Consider the following 18822-nt stretch of genomic DNA (forward strand, 5'->3'; position numbering starts at 1 on the left):
GAGGACACCTTTGTTTTTCTCGTTTACTATATCTCAAGTGCCAGCAAGAGTGCCTTGCACACAGTAGGCGTACATTTAATATTTGTTGAATGAATGCACATCTCCAGGTGATCATGAGGGCCCGGAAGGATGCAAATAATTCTATCTCCACACACATACACATATACCTCCTAACAGAGCCCACTCTTGTGTTTCCATCTCCCACTGGGAAACACGGTTCAACATTCTCGTGATGATTAACCCACTTGACTCATCGATCCAAGCCTTATCTCCCCTGTTAGACTGTGACCAGCTGAAGTACAGACAATCCTCACATTTTCCTTCCTTGAAATCTCCCCATCCTTAAATATAGTAATGATTTTGGGGAAAAAAAAAGTCTTAATGACAAGGAATTTTTCTTCAAGTCCAAAACCTAAGGTTGGAGGTAGTAAGTATCCCCACATTCTAGTGTATCTTCTGGAACATTCCAAAGAGAATGCTACAGAGCTCCCAGAACCATTTCCTCTCTATCAGATTAACCTGTAGGTGACTTGACCTTCCATATTCTATAACCCATAACCCATCTAACCTACAAATCCTATAAAAATGGGAATTAGAACGCATTTTTCTTGAGTTGAGGATTTTTCTTGGGCCAGTCTTGGCTCCTTAGAAGTGTTGTAGTGAATGAGTTGTCAAAGGCCCCAAGACAAGGCCTGGGCTCTAAGAGAACTGCTCCTAGAGACTGGGGTGCCTGGCAATCCAAGCCCTCACTGAGCAGTTGTGAACAGCAGAAGTCTTCCCCATGTGGTTTCTGCATGGAACTTGGGAGGAGATTCTGAAAATTCCATGTAGACCCAAGTACCCTCCTCTTTACTGAAATGGGAAGCTGACAGGGTGAGAAGAGAGCCAACGATGGGCAGTCCACATGTCCATGTGCCTCCTCCACTCTCAACATTTGGTATGGAAACAAGCGTCGAAGGGACATTACTCAGAGGTGGCCTTGAGTGATAGCCTGCTTCCCTGATGAGTCTTCTTATATGTGGCAGAGTTTTTTAAAGGGAGGACGAGAGTGGGATATTTTTCTAATTCACACAAAATACTCCTGCTATTTGATTTGGTCCTTTCTAGTCTTAGATGATTAAAACAAATGGCACAGAGAAGAAGGAAATTGTATCTGGGAGACTGTGTTTCAAAGTCAATGGGAAACATGACAAATTTCTATTTGTGGATAATAGACCAGCATCCTCTTTATTTTTATCCATTTCCCCGGGGCACTGAGGTGTGATTCTTTGAAGCACAGTGTCACCTCCATGACATGATATTTCACAGAAAGGATGCTTTAGCACTGATCAATCTATACTCAAGCCATTGTGTAAGTAACATATCCACAAGTTTTGTGCTTGAGGAAATGGGTCTTTTTCAACAAAATACGATTTGTAGGACATCTTGTGTAGACCCAAAGTGCCTAATATAAACACTGAGGAAAAATAAACATAGCTCAGACACAAAGAAATCACACATGATGAGTTGTAATTAATTAGAAGATTAACTGCATAGATGAGACCATATTCTCTTTAATTTTATGGTTTCATAGATAAATGCCATGTCCAGAATAGCTCCAAAAGCCTAACAGGATACAGGAATATCTATTCTCTCCCAAGGACATTTTTAATGAGAAAATGAAGAAGTAATTCATCTTAAAAATAATAACCTTATTGGGTGCACCCCATTGAATTATTAGAAGGAAGCTCATTTTGAGTTGATTTTAATGATTTCTCCTTCACTGTTTCATCCATAACAGACAGAACTTTTGACTCTGTCCCTGACTTAGAGTAGAATTTTCAAGAGAAAGCAAATTTTGCAGCCACTTGGTTCATTTACCTTCTGCTAACAGTTAGCTTGGTCTTCTGAAATGTGCAGAGCTGGGTATGCTGGGTAGGGCTCTTGTCCAGAGTCAGGGCCTGCTGTGGGCTTCTCACTGTCTTTACTAATTCCAGCCTCTGTCATTGACTAGCTTGTGAACTTGGGCCTCAGTTTCCTCATTAGTTAGATGAAAGAGGTCAGTTAGATTGTCTCCGATATGTAGAATCTCTAAGACTCACAAAGATCCTAGTAATGGACAAAAATCCCCTAGCATCATGGAAAGTGTCTGATCCAACGAAAATTACAAAATTATTTGTGGAACGTATTTCCATTTGGCAATCCATTATGTAACCAATGTTTCATGCATTTTCCAATGGCTCAAACATCGTATTATTTTTTAAATTTTAAAAATATATTTTTATTTATTTATTTGAGAGAGAGAGAACACACAGGAAGAGTTGAAGAGGGAGAGGGAGAAGCAGGCACCCTACAGACCAGGGAACTCAATGCAGGGTTCGATCCAGGGACCTGGGATCATGACCTGGGCCAAAGGCAGATGCATAACTGACTGAACCACCTTGGGCCCTTTATTTTTTTATTTTTCATCTATGAGAAAGTACTTGCTGTAATCGCACTATGTGCAGCCTAAGTGGTCACCCACAGAGGTCCTGCAATGCAACCTTACTGGTCAACTCAGTTCCTGGATGGTTTAGAAAGCCCTCTCTGTCCACTCTCACCATCTCTGTTCATTTATCTTATAAAATCAGTGATGCACAGATCCTTTGGCATTTAATATGACAATCAGTCCTTTGCAACCTTAACCTCTGTTTTATGCAGCTACTGGTATTGTGTATGTTTGCATGTTCTGTACTCCATCTTCCTATGTAGTCTGTTAGACGGAGTGGGGTGTTTTTATTTACCAGGTAGCATTTGCTTCAAGGCTCAGGGGAACTCAAGTGTTGGAATGGATGGTAAAGTGGTAGACCCGGGACCCTGAATGTAACATATGCCAGCAATGTTAGAGATTGCCAAGGAAGATGAGCCTTTCAGTGGAAGGAGCCTCTGTGGGACTTGGCATTGATCTGCCATGGTAAATTTTCCATGATTCACAATCTGGTTTTCAGCCATATTGACCCCCAAATTTATCAAGAATGGTGACTTACACAGCATGTTAAAGAGTTCTAGGGCCACTTGTCGAGGCCCATGAATACATCTCAGAAAGAGAAACACAATCAGATGACTTAGAGGGATGCATTAGGTTAGACCAATCGCAGGTTAACCAATCGCAGGTAAGAGCTACACTGATTGCGACCACGTGATACACCAGGGTTTTTGCATAAATGCTTTCTGCAGGAGTTTTACACAGATAGCACTCAAGATAGGAGATCTGATAAAGGTATATCTCCAACACTGAGGCTCAGGTTTTCTCTGTTACTCCTCACTAGATCCTTTATCAAAACCATCAGGAGAAAATGAAGGTAGAAATAGTACTTGTGAGGATGTAATAAAGCTGAGGTGTTTTCATGTGCATTATTTCACTCAATACCATAAGGAAGTAGGGTTTCTCCATTGTAGAAATGAGATAACCCTCTCAAAATGGCACAGTTAGTAAGTGGGTTAATATATGGATTAATGAATGCAAAACTGTCGGAGTTCCAGATGTAGTCAAAGTGGGCCATGCAAAGATCATTAACAGAAATAATGCAGTCATTATATCAACTTAAAATGCAAATAGAAACTGGTAATGAGAGGCACCTATTAACTTCTGTCAAGGAGAATAACTCTTGAGCTAAGAGAGAATATCTCAAAAAGGAAAATCCTAAAACAAGTCCTCAGAAATGTGTATTTTATGTCTGCAGACACCGTGGAGCTGGAGATAGTCTAAGCTGAATCCCTTCTATTTTGTGCCCAGCCTGAAACTACAATCCCATCCTTTACCTGGACATCGGCTAGGAAACAGAGGAACCACATGGAGCCCGGCCCTGACATTTACGACATTGATGGAATAAATCACATCAGACAAACTTGATGTCTTTTCCTGGTGGAATTATAAAATTCTAGAAATGGAGATGACAGTAGATGCCACCTATGTTTATTTTAGTAAAATACTGGATATCATATTTTCATGACACCTTCCTTTAAAAAGAAATTCCAAATGGTTTGGAAATAATGACTGTCATCTATGTTTTGAAGGTAGCTATGGTGTTGTAAATAAAAGGGAATACTGAATAATCCAATGGAACCCAGTCTCTCCCAGGTGGTGAGAGCCAAGGAGGACGAGAGGGTTGGACCAGAGAATGCCTGATACATTGGGAAAGACGGAGGGATAAGAAAACACAGGTGGTTTGGGACAACGATTTTAAACATAACGAAAAGAAGAAAAACTTTAGAAATAATCTTAAAAGAGAATCAGAGGTAATTCACTGGATGAGTCCAGACCCAAAGGTTCCAGAAGGTGCCTGCCAAGTTAGAAGCACAGTGAAAGTGCACGAGCATAGCAGACTGCTGGATTCTAGCGTCCTGACCATGAGCCCCGTGACCTCTTGCTAGAGAGTCTCCCTGGTGAGGGTCAGGGGGGCGCTCGCCGTGGAGCCGCTGGTGCTGGGCATCTGTCTACAGAGCTGTGACTCCACCTGACATGCCTCCAGAATCCCCAGCCTGGTCCCTGGACCCATATGACCATAGTATTATAAACAGGCAGGTTGTTCCTTTTCAAGATTTTCACCATTACTTTTATTTCCTCCATGCCTATTCAATACTATTTTTCTCTTTCTACTATATATATATATATTATATATATTTTTTAGTAGGTCAAGAAATTTTTTCTGGCAAAGTTTTTCAAATGATTCACTTATAAAAATATCTACATTTTTGTACTTTTGGTTATGTTACCAGTAATGGGCTTCTCCTGAGAAACATAGTCCAGATAAATAGGTACATGGGTAGATAGATAGATAGATGATAGATTAGAGAGATGGAGGTTGATTGATTGATTGACTGATTATGAGATATTGGCTCCTGCGATTATGGAGGCTGAGTCCCGTGATCTGCTGTCTGCCAGCTGGAGATCCAGAGAGCCCGTGATATAATGCAGTCTGGACTCTGCGACCCCAAGAACCGGGGAAGCCAATATTGTAATATGCAGTCTGAGGGCAGGAGAAGAGATGTCCCAGCTCCTTTGTGAGGCAGGAAAAAAGGAACGAGATCCTCCTTCTTCTGCCTTTTGTTCTCTTCAGGCCATTGGTAGATTGGATGACACCCACACCCACCCACCCTTGGGAAAGGCCACCCACTTTGCTGGGTTCAACGGATTCAAATGCTCATATCTCATCTGAAAACACCCCCAGAGACACGCCTAGAAGGAATGCTTCATCTGAGCGCTCTGCGGCAGGTCAAACTCACACGTTAAATTAATCGTTGTAGCTACTTAACCTCAATATCTCTGTCTTCATCCTTTGAAATCAGTGGCGAAAGATTTAACATCCAAAGACCACCCAACCCTTCCTCCCAGGTATATTAAAGGATAGAAATAAAAAAAAAAAAAAAAAAAAAAGGATAGATGGAGTCACACACATTTAAATCTGAAAGAATTCTCAGGATCACAGGCTAAGGGATTTAGAATTTCCTCAGCTGCGCCTTTGCTTTTGGTCAAATGCAGTCAATGTGCTTGGAATCTGACGTCAAAGGGGGCCTTGTATAAACAACCACACGTTCAATGGGACGCCGGCTAGGTTGACAAGGGCTCACCGAGGACCAAAGTCTCTATGTCTCTTGTCATAGTCCAGAGGCAGGCAGGCTCCGGGAGCTGTGGGCAGCTCTGTTCCTTGAGGTCATCCAAGGGCCCAGGTACCTTCTCTCTTGTTGCTCACATCCTCCAGAATGATTGTTTCTGGTCTGCGGAGATGAAGCTGGCCCCAGTCCGCGAGATGAGAGAAGGGAGGGCTGGTGGAAACCAGCACAGGTCTGGGATCGCGCTCCTTTATCTGGAAAGTGGTCACGGGCCCCTCCTTAGCTGTACCTTCTTGACTCCCAAGGAGCAGGGGACGAAGGGGAGAGGTGGAGCCTGCTGCTATAAGGAAAAGGCAAGAAGGTGTGGAGTGACAATCAGAGCCTTTCCACATTCAGCACCCACATGCAAAAGCCTGGTAGCACGAGATTAAGGTGACGTGGTAGGGACCAGCTGGAAACAAGGATAAAGTAGCCACTGGAAAGAAATCCCTGTTTTGTTTTTGGATAAAATACAGGAAAGATATTGCCAGTAGAAGCCAACAGGAGAACAGGCATCCAGGCCGCAGACCCTTCTCCCTCAATGTTGGGCAAATGTGTCCCTTGCTCTCCAGCTGCAGACACCATAGGCCACGTGTCGAGGTCCATGAAACACATCTGCAGCTTCCCCTGGTCTCTACATGTCCAGGCTTCTCCCGCACACGACCTACTCCCCGTCTCGACACCCATCACCTGCTGAGGCCACCAGAGGCTGTAAGCATCCTCGTGTCGCCCTGTGCCCCGCTCGCTGGCCTCCGCCACCTGGCCTCACACAGGCCCCTTGCCGGGTCTCATCCCTTTGGAGACGTGCCCACGATCGCCCCTGTGACCACCAGGGCTCCTGATCCTTTTATCCTTGGATAGAAAAACACTTTTCACGGCAATGCCTCTGTACTTGCTGTCTGTGTTTGAAGTCCTTTTCCTGTTAAGGACCCCACAGCAGATGCGTCCCTACGGGAGGCAAGCACGACAAAGCCTTGGCCCTCAGCACCTGCCCTGCGGCCCATGGCTGTGGCTCAGTCGGCCAGCGAATGACGCACAGACAGCTGTCTTCAGGGCGCTTTTGACCCTACGCTCCCGGGGTAACAAAGGAGTAGTGGCAGGTCGCTGTGAAGCGCCGCAGCGGCAAAACTGGCAGCTCTCAGAAACGGTCACTCCTTATGGGTCCCAAACAATCCATATGTATGTTTAGGGACAGAAACCCTTCATGACCGTCGGTGAGCCAGCCTTAACGTGATGACTTGGCAACACGGGAAAGATAAAAGTCGCTGCCCAGACCTTTCATGTCGGTTGGCTACTGCACCAGCCCAGGCAGGACGACATCCGCTCCTTTCACGGGGCCAGGTTGGCTGATGGGCGGCCTCTCGGGGCAGAGGACACAGAGCCTGCTGGCGGCTGGTGGAGCAGCGGTGCCCCCTCCCGCCCCGCTCTGTCACCCTGTCTCGTCATATGTGCTCCGTGGTCCAAATGCAGCTTTCGTCTTCCACTCTTGCCCTTCCCAGAGCAGTTTGTTCCTCCCCCTCTGACATCTTATTAATATTTGCTCTTGGGAAAACGGTGACCGTGATCGAATTTTTAACTGTGCTTGATCGGATGCACATGCCACCTCTGCAGGATCCGCCCCCCAAGAGTCATCCCATCTCGTGGAACCCACACCGTGGCCCCAGGTTGGCAAACATTCAGCTCCCCGGGAGTGAGGAGCTGAGTAGTTTTCTAAACAGTGATGGTGACAACGAAGGGTGTAACTCAATGGTTGTATTCGGACAAGACGAGACTCAATGACCCACAGCGAGTCTGTGACAGCCCCGAAGCAGCCAGAAAGGCGCAGCCAGGTGGGCAGGGGTTCTAAGAGCGACAGAAGTACATCAAGAGGAAAGATTGAGACCCAGGGTAGCCACGGGGGTGCCGTGTCCACGCTCGATGCCAGGGACTCTCGCTTCCATTCCGTCAAGGAGCTTCCAGGCCAAGGGGACACTACAGGTCCCGGTCTGCCGGGGTTCCTGGGGACGCATCAAGGGGACAAAGCCTCAAAGAGGGTCTGATCTCCACGGGCGCACATGCTTTCACAGGGGCCAGCGAGGCAGTGGCCTGGCAAGGAACAGTCATCTCTTTCTAGCTCTTTGTTTGCATTTTAACTGGCAACGCATGTTAGAACAAGGGCACCTTGAGAGTGCCTCGAAATATCACATTTGTGGGTATTTGTTCACTTGGCGCAGAGGTGCAGCACAGTTCTTGCAGACCAGTGCAGGATGTTTTTTACCTTAGCTTTTATTTATTTATTTTACATTTTTTTTTAATTTAAGTTCAAGTTGCCCACATAGAGTATAACCCCCAGTTCTCATCCCGTCACGTGCCCTCCTCAGTGCCCGTCACCCAGTATTTATTTATTTATTTATTTATTTATTTATTTATTTATTTATTTATTATAGACACAGAGAGAGAGAGAGAGAGAGAGGCAGAGACACAGGAGGAGGGAGAAGCAGGCTCCATGCCAGGAGCCCGACATGGGACTCGATCCCGGGACTCCAGGATCACGCCCTGGGCCAAAGGCAGGCGCTAAACCACTGAGCCACCCAGGGATCCCCACCCAGTTTTTTAAATGTACCTTTCCCTGGGGTTCCCCAGGATCTGGAGCAACAGGAAATAGTGCTTTTGCTTCACTAATTTTTTCTTTGTTTGTTTCTAAAGTGCAGTGACCTCATATAATTTCATTCACTTGAAATACAGGCTCTGACTCCAGTTCTGGCAAAGCACAACCAGCTTAGGTTAAATTCACATATTATAATGGCTCATGCTGCTACCTTGGCCCGCAGTCACAGCCCCCTAGCCCCTGCCCGGCTCCCCACATTTGCCTTGGTGCTGCTTTCCTTTGGGCAGGAATCCCATCAGCAGTGGGGCCTCCTCCACGGATATTCCCCCCACCACCACCCTGTTTCCCCTCACTTGCTCTTCCCACAGCTTCTCTCCTCTGAGTGACCTTAAGCTCCAGGTACTGCACTTAACACCTCTCAGCATGCTCAAGATGTGCATGTCTGTCTCCTCCAAAAATCGTGGCTTGCTCCTCTTTATGCTCTTCGCACCGGGCACAGCAATGTAGGGGACGTGCGATGTGCCCATAAACACGTGAGCAGAAACGAGGAACTGTGCGTGACACACGCTAGTTATTTGGCCAAAGAGGCTGCAGATGAAGGAGCCCTCCTGCGACTGTGTGTAAACTCAAGCCTGCAGCTCACAGCCTGGGAATCACTGATCAGAATGGGCTTAGGAAAAAAATAAGAGGTGACACATTAATTCCTGTGGGCCCCACAAAGCTGAGCTGGTTCTGAGGACATCTCTGCTGATTCCGCAAGACAAAGCCTCCGGAGATGGACTCTGGACAAGAGCTCCGTTGAGTCTTTAGCAAGATGCCCTCCCCCCGCCTGACAATGTCAGCGCAGAACTCAGAAATCCTACGGATCTCCTTACATGAGGAAACTGGCTTGCTGCTGAGTAGTCTGGGAGCCTCCATACAAGTCAGACTCTAGGCCCATAACGTAGATGTCACGGTCTAGTGATAGGAAGGCGCGTTACGTATTTTATTTAATCTTTGCACCAACCCTATGAGGCAGGTGTTACTGCAATCCCTACTCTACATATGTGAACACTGAGACTCAGAGGGCCTGAGGAGCTTCACCTGGTGTCCATCCTTCTCCAAAGCCTACCAGTATTGCCAGGGAAAGCACCCAGACCCGTGGAAGATTCCAGCGTTGCCTCATCGCTGCTCCAAAGGCCTCACACTGCATCTCCCATCGAGGCATTCGCGCTCAGCAGCATCTCAGCTGTGACACCTGCTCTGACTGTCATATTCATCCACTGGTGTCCTTGACACAGTGGGAAGGCGACTGGCCTGGAAAACAGCCCAGTTTTTGTTCTGTTTTGTTTTGTTTTGTTTTTCTTTTAAATATTTTATTTATTTACTCATGAGACACAGAGAGAGAGAGAGGCAGAGACAGAGGCAGAGGGAGAAGCAGGCTCAATGCAGGGAGCCTGACGTGGGACTCCATCTCGGATCCCAGGCTCAACCGCTGAGCCACCTGGACACCCCAACAGCCCACATTGACGTCGCGCCTCAGCTGCAAGCTGGGGATAGGAGCATGGGTGTGTCTCCTAATCTTGCTTCCTAAAACAGAGGAGATTGACTGAGCATCATCCCCATGTAAGAGCAAACAGTCTACTCTTTTTCTTTCTTTCTTTCTCTTTCTTTCTTTCTTTCTTTCTTTCTTTCTTTCTTTCTTTCTTTCTTTCTTTCTCTTTCTTTCTTCTTTCTTCCTTTTCTTCCTGAGTAATTAACAATAATGATTGAATTGTTTTTGCCATTTCTTCTTATTTTATGGGAGCTTAATTTTGGAGAAAATTAAAACTCAAACACTAAAGAGACGCCCAATGCTGACTACGTGGAACACGGACAAGAAGCCTTTCCTGGCTATCTTGTGTTGGTGGCCTGAGGCCCGGAACGTACGCAGCGTGCCTCCTCGGAAGGTCTGGGACAGAAAATCACGTGGTCTCCACTGGCTCATGGTGGATGCTCAGGCTAGAAGAAGGATCTTGAGATGTGCACAATGCTGGTCATTTTCCAGGTAACGGCCTGGAAATTGTCACAGAAGAGACTTTTGACATCACCTTCCCTGGAGCTTTCGCTAAAGGAACATGCCATCCTTGAGAGTTTTCCATCATTAAATGAGAACCTGTGGCCTCTTTCCCCGCTACACCTATTCACAGGGGCCTTGGGTGCTGACCGCTGCATTGCCACCATCATTCTCTGAACCACATATTCCTCCAGAAGCATCCTCAGATTTTTGTATAATTAGGCAGCATTTCAGGTAAGTATAGCTTTAAACCTGTTGTGTGGTGTGGTGCCAGAGCAGAAGGTCAACAGGAACCGTTTTCATCATCAGCCACCTGAGCGGATCATGCCAGGGCCATGTGTGCCGCGGTAGCTTCTTGCACTGACTGCTTTGTTTTACACACTTGTGTTGGTTCCCTTCCATGTTCACCTTGTTAAGCTCTTGGTTTCTGGAGTCCGGCTGCCCCCAGGCAGGGACTGAGGGACGTGTAAACGCCAGTGCAGCTCAACACTGACCTCCAAGTTCTTTCCTTTCTCTGTCAGTATTCTGGGAAACGCTGCTGCCATCACCTACGCGATAGCCTGCTAATCTTTGAATTGGTCAAAAAGTCACTTATAAAGAGGAGCTGTTTCTTGTATAAAGGTTGGCACTCAGCAGAGCTGTTTTACAGGAAAACAGGGGGCCATTCGGACATCAGTGTGCCCAACCGGCATTAACTGTTCTTGACAATCCTGCCTCAATAACTGTTTTTTGTTTGGTTTGGTTTTGTTTTTTGTTTTTTGCCTAGTGCTGATGCCAGAGAAGCATAATGGGCTAAAGCAACCCAAGTGTGTCATCCTGCAGTTCTGGAGATCAGAGTAGGAACTGGGTCTCATGAGGCTAAAATCAAGCTATCCAGAAGGTGTCTTCCTTTCTGGAGGCTCCAGGGGAGAATCTGTTTCCTTTCCTTTCCAGCTTCTAGAAGTCACCTTTACTGCTGCTTTCGTGGCCCCTTCCATCAGCAAAGCCAGCAGAAATGTCAGACTGACTTCCTCTCATGATGGCATCTCTGTTGTTTCCTCCACGCCTAACACCCTCTTCCAATGGTAACGATCCTTGAGATCATATCAGGCCCACCGGGATAATCCAGGATAATCTCCCCATCTCAAAAGCTTTAACTTAATCATGACTATAAAGTTCCTTTGGCCAAGCAGAGTAACATATTCACAGGTTCTGGGGATTAAGATACAGACATCTTTGTGGGATCTTTTTTTTATTTTTTTCAGTTTACCAGAGTGTGGCCTCTGTTTAAGACAGGGAACTCAAGGGAATTCTGTTTAAGACAGGGAACTCAGGATCATCTTTGCTACTTTTCCTGCTTCTGTTCTTGCTAGGAACTGCAAGGAACTCCATCCTACTTTACGCATGTCTCATAATGCTAATAGCATATATTCTCTTTGTAGGGGACAAAGAGTTAATATTTCCTAGAACAGATGACATCTAGGAGAGGAGCAAGTGAGAATGAGTGGATGAAACCATGATGTGTGCATTCCAGATCACCGGAGCTAGACATCTTGGCAAGTAGGCCCTTGACTTTGTTCTAGTTGGTTCCCAGATGTCTGAGGGGACATATACACCAGATCACCATCCTCAATAAAGATGCTCAGACCCTGAACAAAGATGAGACTCTCTCCTTTCTTTTCTGAGTCCATCTGTACTGCTCTGTCTCCATCTTCAACCCTGCTTTCACCTCTTGCTGGCTCACATTTGAGTTCCATCCTTCTGAAGCCAAGGACCTTCTTGTCTGGTTCTATGGGACCCTGTGTGGGTCCTCAGCCCAACCTGTGGGCATCGTGTTTTCCAAGGATTCATGTCTCCCACATGCAGAATATATCACCATCCCCAGGCCCCTAAAGGCAGCCACCCTTTATAGCATCAGATCTAATTTCTCTCTCTCAGTCTAAAAGTCCCAAATCTCATCATCTAAATCAGGTCTGAAGTGAGGCTCTTGGCACAATCCACCCTGGGCCAAAGCTCCTCTCCATGTGAACCTGTGAAACTCATGAAACAGGTTATCTGCTTCTGAAATATAATGTTGAAACAGGCATGGAACAATAGTTATAGAGATTCACATTCAAAAAAAGTAGACAAGAAAGCAAAAAGGAGCCCCACCAGTCCCAAGCGATTCCAAAATCCAACTGGGCACACACCATTGGGAATCAAAGCCGGAGAACAATCCTCCTGCTGGGCTGGCTTTGAGTCATCCTTCCAAGAAACAACTAATCAACACCAAAGAACAGCATGTACAAACAGCTCTGTTAGGGTCAAGTCCAGGTTGGAAGAGTCCAAATTGGGGACACTCAGAAGATCCATCGTGGGGCAAAACCCCAGGTGTAGCATGGAGAGAATTCTGTGAAGGGCTCAGGCAGGAAAGCCTGGAAGTGTTTGAGTTCTATCCTCTTGAGATCTGGTGGCAGACAGGGCAACATTTCTTACAAAACACAGACAAATATCTATGTAAAAATTAATCTTTCAGAGTTTGATACTTCCATAAAAGTGAAAAAGTCTTCTTCCAGACATCAAAGAATACATTACACTCATCTAAAAGAAAATTAAGCTCCTGTCTGTTCTGAGTTAATAGCTCAGCCAAATGAATCATGTTTCCTAGGTTTACCCTGGTTTTGAATATTGGGCCTCACATAAGTCATGACAGAAGAATATTAGTCTCCCATTTGTACCCAGAAAAACAGGTGCAGAAACAGGAGAATATGCATTAGAGCCAAAGTGGAAATGCAACTTATAATCCAACATACTATTTTAATCACTGAAAAAAATCACTCTTGTTCATGCCCACGGAACCTGAAAACTCGTAGGATTTTCACTTTTAAAGAAGCGGACTATACAAGCTAGAAGCTGAGCTAGCTACCCGCCCCCCCTCCCCTGAAGACTGTCTGTAATGGTCTACCCTGCACCTCTGAGCTTCTGTACATCTGTCCGTTCTGGAATGTACCTCTGCAAGTCCTCAGTTGTCATGTAAACAAGGGAGAGTGTGGGGGGAACAACAAGGCATGCTAGATTCCCTTGCCACATTTGCTAGGCCAGCTCTTAGAGGTTAAGGGACAGGACCACTAACGTTCCCATGGATGTTGATAGGCATGCAAAGCACTCAAATATATATCAAGAATTTTTTTTTTTTTACAATCTGAGAATATGATAGGATCAGTTGTTGAGGGGATTTTAAAGATTGGTCCAACCAACTAATTTCATAGATGAGAAAACAGAAGCTTAGAGAACTTACAAGGCTTAGGCAGCTATTGGTGGCAAGACCAGCACCAGAATTCAGGTTCTGTGCAGCTCTGCCCATTGCTTCTCTGCCTGTGTATATAAAGGAAAAACTCTAAGTCCCAGAGACCTTGTCTATATGGTTTTCCCTTTTGTACAGTAGTTTGAATCTAATGGATTGACTGTGTCATGCTTTCTAAAAACTCCTAGAAACCCACACAAGTGCACATAGACATATCTTGACAGCCTCCAAATATTGTGTACTGAGGAAATTCTCACAGTTAGCCCTGGGTGGGGCCAGATGCCTCGCAGGCCTTCTCCCCACCCAGGACGAACCCTCCATCTGTGGGTAGGGGGGCACCCAGGCTTGGAGATGGGTTGACAGGTCTACCCACCATGGAACCCCTTCAGCCCTGGGACAGCCGAGCCTCTGACGACATCAGGCTGCAAGCTTCCCATCACAGGCACACTATAAGGTGATGTGCAAATATTATAATTTCCCACACACACCAGGTCTGGAAATGCCTCAGGATAACATTTGGGCTGCATTTTGTGTATTGCGCTGAGTATTTCATAAACATTACCTCATACAATCCTCATGTCTATCTACATGCACGTCATCATCGTGCTTTAGTAGGCATAGGGAGGGGAGGGGACTTTCACAGAATACATCCTAGCCAGTGACTGGCCCTGGATCTCACACAGAGGACATGGGAAGGTTCCAGAAAAGCTTATCTAACCTATACCTGCAAATCATTGGAGTCAAACAAGACCAACAGATGCTCCTGCTATTAGCAGAAGAAAGCAGCAAATCGGATGAGATTCTACCTGAAGGAGGAGCTTGAACTCACCTGTGGATCGCTGGCATCCAGACAGAGCTAACACATGTGCCCACCTCACTAAATCACTCTAAGGCCACAGAGAAGGGAGGTAGAGCCAACTGAGCTGTCAGGCGCCGAAGACTGAAATACTTTCTACTGAACTTTCATCTTCAAAGCTCTGCTGGCTGGAAGGGTGACACCGGACCGCCCGCATGCAAGGTGCAAGTCTTCAGCGGCCCGTAGCCACTTGCACAAGTCCCCTTCGCGAAATATGTATTTCCCTCCGCCCACATCCCATCCTATCTGAGTAGGATGAAATGACACATTCCTTTTCCCAAGTGGGCTGCTTGCGCATATCAGCCACATCAAGAATTTGAAGAACGATAACGCGGAGCCCATAGTAACTTGCCGGCAGAATTTGCTCCACGAGGTAATCCAGCTGAGAGAGGCAATAGAGTCACACACAAATTCTAAATGCCATTTCAAAGCCAACCAGGGGCTGGAGAATCACTGATTTGTGTTTATGGTAATGACATTGAAAAGTCTAAAAATTATAGGGTTGTTTGCAGAGATGGGCGTCTTATAAAATAACGGCATCCAGCTTTGTGTAAACATGAAAGAAAGTCATCATGCTGTGGAGGGTGAAAAAAAAAAGTTTCCTTAAAAGAATGGAGAAAATAAGACTCCATTTCAGACCAAAAAAAAAAAAAAAAAAAAAAAAAAAAAACTTCAAAGGCTATCAGGATAGTCATGTAGTCATGGAATTTTAAAAAGAGAATCTCCCTCAAAGAATTCTCTAAAATTTCCTAAACTTAAAAGCATTATTTCTCTTCAGACACCTAATTGAAATTGCATTACCAAACCCTACAATACAACCTCTCAGCAAGAAATAAAAACAGATTGCTTGCATAGTGGATGTTCCGTGCTTGCCACATTTATTTTTTTTATTAATTTTTTTTGCTCTATTTTTATTGGAGTTAGATTTGCCAACATATAGTATAACACCCAGTGCTCATCCCATCAAGTGCCCCCCTCAGTGCCTGTCACCCAGTCACCCCGTCCCCAGCCCACATTTAAATACGATTATTGATCTTCTTCCCACGGTCAGGATACCAACATTCCATGGCAACTGCGAAAGAAAGACCAAGATAATATTTTCCATGGCAATATTTAGGCCCTTAGGGGGTATTTGCTTATGTTTAGAGGCTGTGTCACCTGAGAAGCGTGGGCAATGATCAGATGTCTTCTTGAGCATATTTTGGGGTTTTTTCCTAGTCACAAATGGCTTGCCCCTAAGCTGTTCAGAGGTTCCCATGGGTTGCATTCGGGGCCATCGCGTGAGCATCAACCTGCCCAGAGCAAAGGCCTGCATGGATGGAATGAGAGTCTCTCAGCCTTTGAGGCATTTGAATTCCATTAACCCCAGGGGCAGTATATGGAGAGGCTGTTCAATGTGTCATCTCTGTGATCCACAAAAGCCATTCGACACCCCAGGTCGGCCTTCATCGGCCAGTTGGCCTACCTCTGCTCAGCACATGGGGAATAACTGCACTCACTCCTGGAACAGCCGTGAGGACTCCCGACAGGAGCAATTCAGAAGCATCCCCTCCAGTGCCTGAAATAGCACGGGGACTCAGTAATCTCGGCCCTTCCTGTTATTGGTTCACACTGATACTAATGATCTCAGTAGTGTAGACACTACATTTTTAGGAAGCGTGAGCAGATAGTTGCATTTCACAATATAAAATGTGAATGCATTATTTTAACAATTTCCCTTGGATCATAGAGCTTGAAATATATATTATTTCATGGGTTTTAAAATTGAATGAAATATATTACCGAGTCTTTAAGTGTCGTAGGAATGATCAGTACTATTATGCCTTTGGGACCTCTGTACGTAACATATATGTTTACATGTGTGTATATTTACCTAAGTTTAGTCACTTCAGAGATCTTGGCAGATATGTTGATGCTGGATTCTTCAACACCATTTGTTCTGAAAAACAAATATATCACAGAAACAAAACCACAGCTTGGGAAGATACCCTCTTAGCAAATACGGGGCTTATAGTAAACTGTCTGTTGTAGGCTAAAGTTGTGTCACTCACAGTGGTTGCACTCAAGTATCTGCAAACTCAATAGCTATTCCAACCGCTTCTATATTGAGGCTTCCCCTTAAATCAATATCTCGTTTTCTCTGAAATCTATTCAGAAAAAGCAGCACATGTAATCAGCTCTTCTGGCTAATGGTATCGTGTACAATATATTCAGTTACAGAGGATTTGAGGACGATCAAAGCAGAACCTTGGGCTTCCAGGGCTTGCCCTGGAAGCTGCAGGAAGAGAAGTCCTTTTCCATTTGACAACGAAGTAAGAATTTTCACAAAACATTTTCTTAAAAAAAAAATACACAATATCAACTAGACATCAATAATCAATTTTTTTAGAGGGGGAGGAGGGGCTGAGACAGAGGGAGAGAGAGAATCTCAAGCCGACTCCCTGATGAGCACAGAATACACAAGGGGCTCGATCTTAGTACCCTGAGATCAGGACCTGAACCGAAATGAAGAGTTGGGTGTTTGAGCCACCCACGATCTCAAATTTTTTAAAAAGAAAAAACATTTGGATAAAGAAGATGTGGTTTATGTATACAATGGAATATTCCTCAGCCATTAGAAATGACAAATACCCACCATTTGCTTCAACGTGGATGGAACTGGAGGGTATTATGCTGAGTGAAGTAAGTCAATCGGAGAAGGACAAACATTGTACGGTCTCATTCATTTGGGGAATATAAATAATAGTGAAAGGGAATATAAGGGAAGGGAGAAGAAATGTGTGGGAAATATCAGAAAGGGAGACAGAACGTAAAGACTGCTAACTCTGGGAAACGAACTAGGGGTGATGGAAGGGGAGGAGGGCGGGGGTGGGGGTGAATGGGTGACGGGCGCTGAGTGGGGCACTTGACGGGATGAGGACTGGTGTTATTCTGTATGTTGTAAATTGAACACCAATAAAAAATAAATTTATTATTAAAAAAAAGAAAAAAAAAGAAAAAACATTTGAGGAGACCAGGGAATTTTTTTAAAGTTCCATAATATATTTCTACAATATCCTATTTATCTTGAATTCTCAGAAACGTATTATTAGAAATCTTTGCATTCACAAAAACACGCACATTCATGCCATTTAGATCTTTACCAGACAGTCCCTGACACCCTCGCATACACAATAAAAATTATTTACTCCCTGCAAAGGACCAACGTCAAAACACTTTGAGGATATGGGCAAATGAATTCTTCCGTCTTTGATTTCTTCTTGACTGCATACAAGAGAAAAATAGATGCTAATGACAGCCAAAGGAAAACCTTATTTTCTGAGTGATCCAACATATCCAAAGAAATACTGACTTCTAAAAAATACACATTTTTTTTAAATGGATTATTTACAAACCTCAAGTATAAAACAATTACATGGTGTGTAGGTACAGACACAGTGCTTCCTCTCATTGGAGCCTAGCACCATCCTTTTCACCACGCTTTCCTTGCTAGCTAGCCAACATGCTTTTGTTTTATCATTCAAGGCCTAGCCCTGATTTCTGACATCACAAGACAGTGTTGCTATGGGAACGGTGGCTTTGTGTGTCCCTGAGGAAACAAAGGGTGGGTTCCATGTGAGGATTTCAGAGCAAACCTGGTCCCCGTGTTAGTAAGTGGTTGTGGTCACCAGCATATTAAATATTATCAGCAAAATTCCATTCATCCTTTACAAGTCCTGTTTCCAGTAAATCCTTCTTTCAATACATGACATTACAACCCTGGCACACAAAAAACGAGGTTTTGCAAGGTTTGGAAGCTCACCTTTCAAAAGCAGGTAGCAGGATTTTGAATCCTGGCTTTTGTCTTTGGAACTCCAGGTCACAGCTGTTCTGGGAGATTTCAGATTCTCTTGTCACTTTTTTTTTTTTTTTTTTTTTTTTTATCTTGGTGCCCATATGACAAATTTTAAAGTAGATGAAGAGTCAGTCCGGTAGTCCTGCAGCTCTCCCAACTCCCAACCATTGCCATTTGGCTAAATTCAAGTACCTGATTTACATGTGTAGACAACCCTAGTGAAAAAGCCAGAAAAATTCAAAATCTCCATTAAAAAACCTTGTAGTGATTGAAGTTATAGTATTACATCAAATAAGTTCTGTCAAGTGACTGTATAATTGTTTACAGATATGATGTATTTATTCACCACACTGTTCAATTTTTAAGATTTATTTATTTATTTTAGAGAGAGAAAGGGAGGAGCAACAGAGAGAGAGAGACAGAGAATCTCAAGATCTCAAGCAGGCACCCCACTGAGCATGGAGAATGACTCGGGGCTCGATCCCAGGACCCCTAGCCTAGATCATGACCTGAGCCAAAACTCAAGAGTCGGACCCTTGACAGACTGAGCCACCCAGGCGCCCCTACTTGTTCATTCTTAAACTATTTTAACTTGTTTTCCTTCCAACATTCCTGCAGTAAAATAAACGAATCATTA

At 44.7% G+C, this 18822-nt stretch overlaps 1 long non-coding RNA gene across 1 annotated transcript; it reads right to left on the minus strand.

The window, feature by feature from the left end:
* Positions 1-15210: 15210 nt before the first annotated feature.
* On the minus strand, positions 15211-17882 carry LOC112659008 (uncharacterized). The gene is made up of 5 exons (XR_003136103.2): positions 17746-17882; positions 16224-16289; positions 15816-15908; positions 15509-15659; positions 15211-15422 (listed from the first exon to the last, which is right to left on the minus strand). It is a non-coding gene; the product is annotated as an uncharacterized LOC112659008 (long non-coding RNA).
* Between the last annotated feature and the right edge of the window lie 940 nt (positions 17883-18822).

Source organism: Canis lupus, chromosome 2, assembly GCF_003254725.2.
Source record: "Canis lupus dingo isolate Sandy chromosome 2, ASM325472v2, whole genome shotgun sequence".
Classification (NCBI taxonomy): Eukaryota; Metazoa; Chordata; class Mammalia; order Carnivora; family Canidae; genus Canis; species Canis lupus.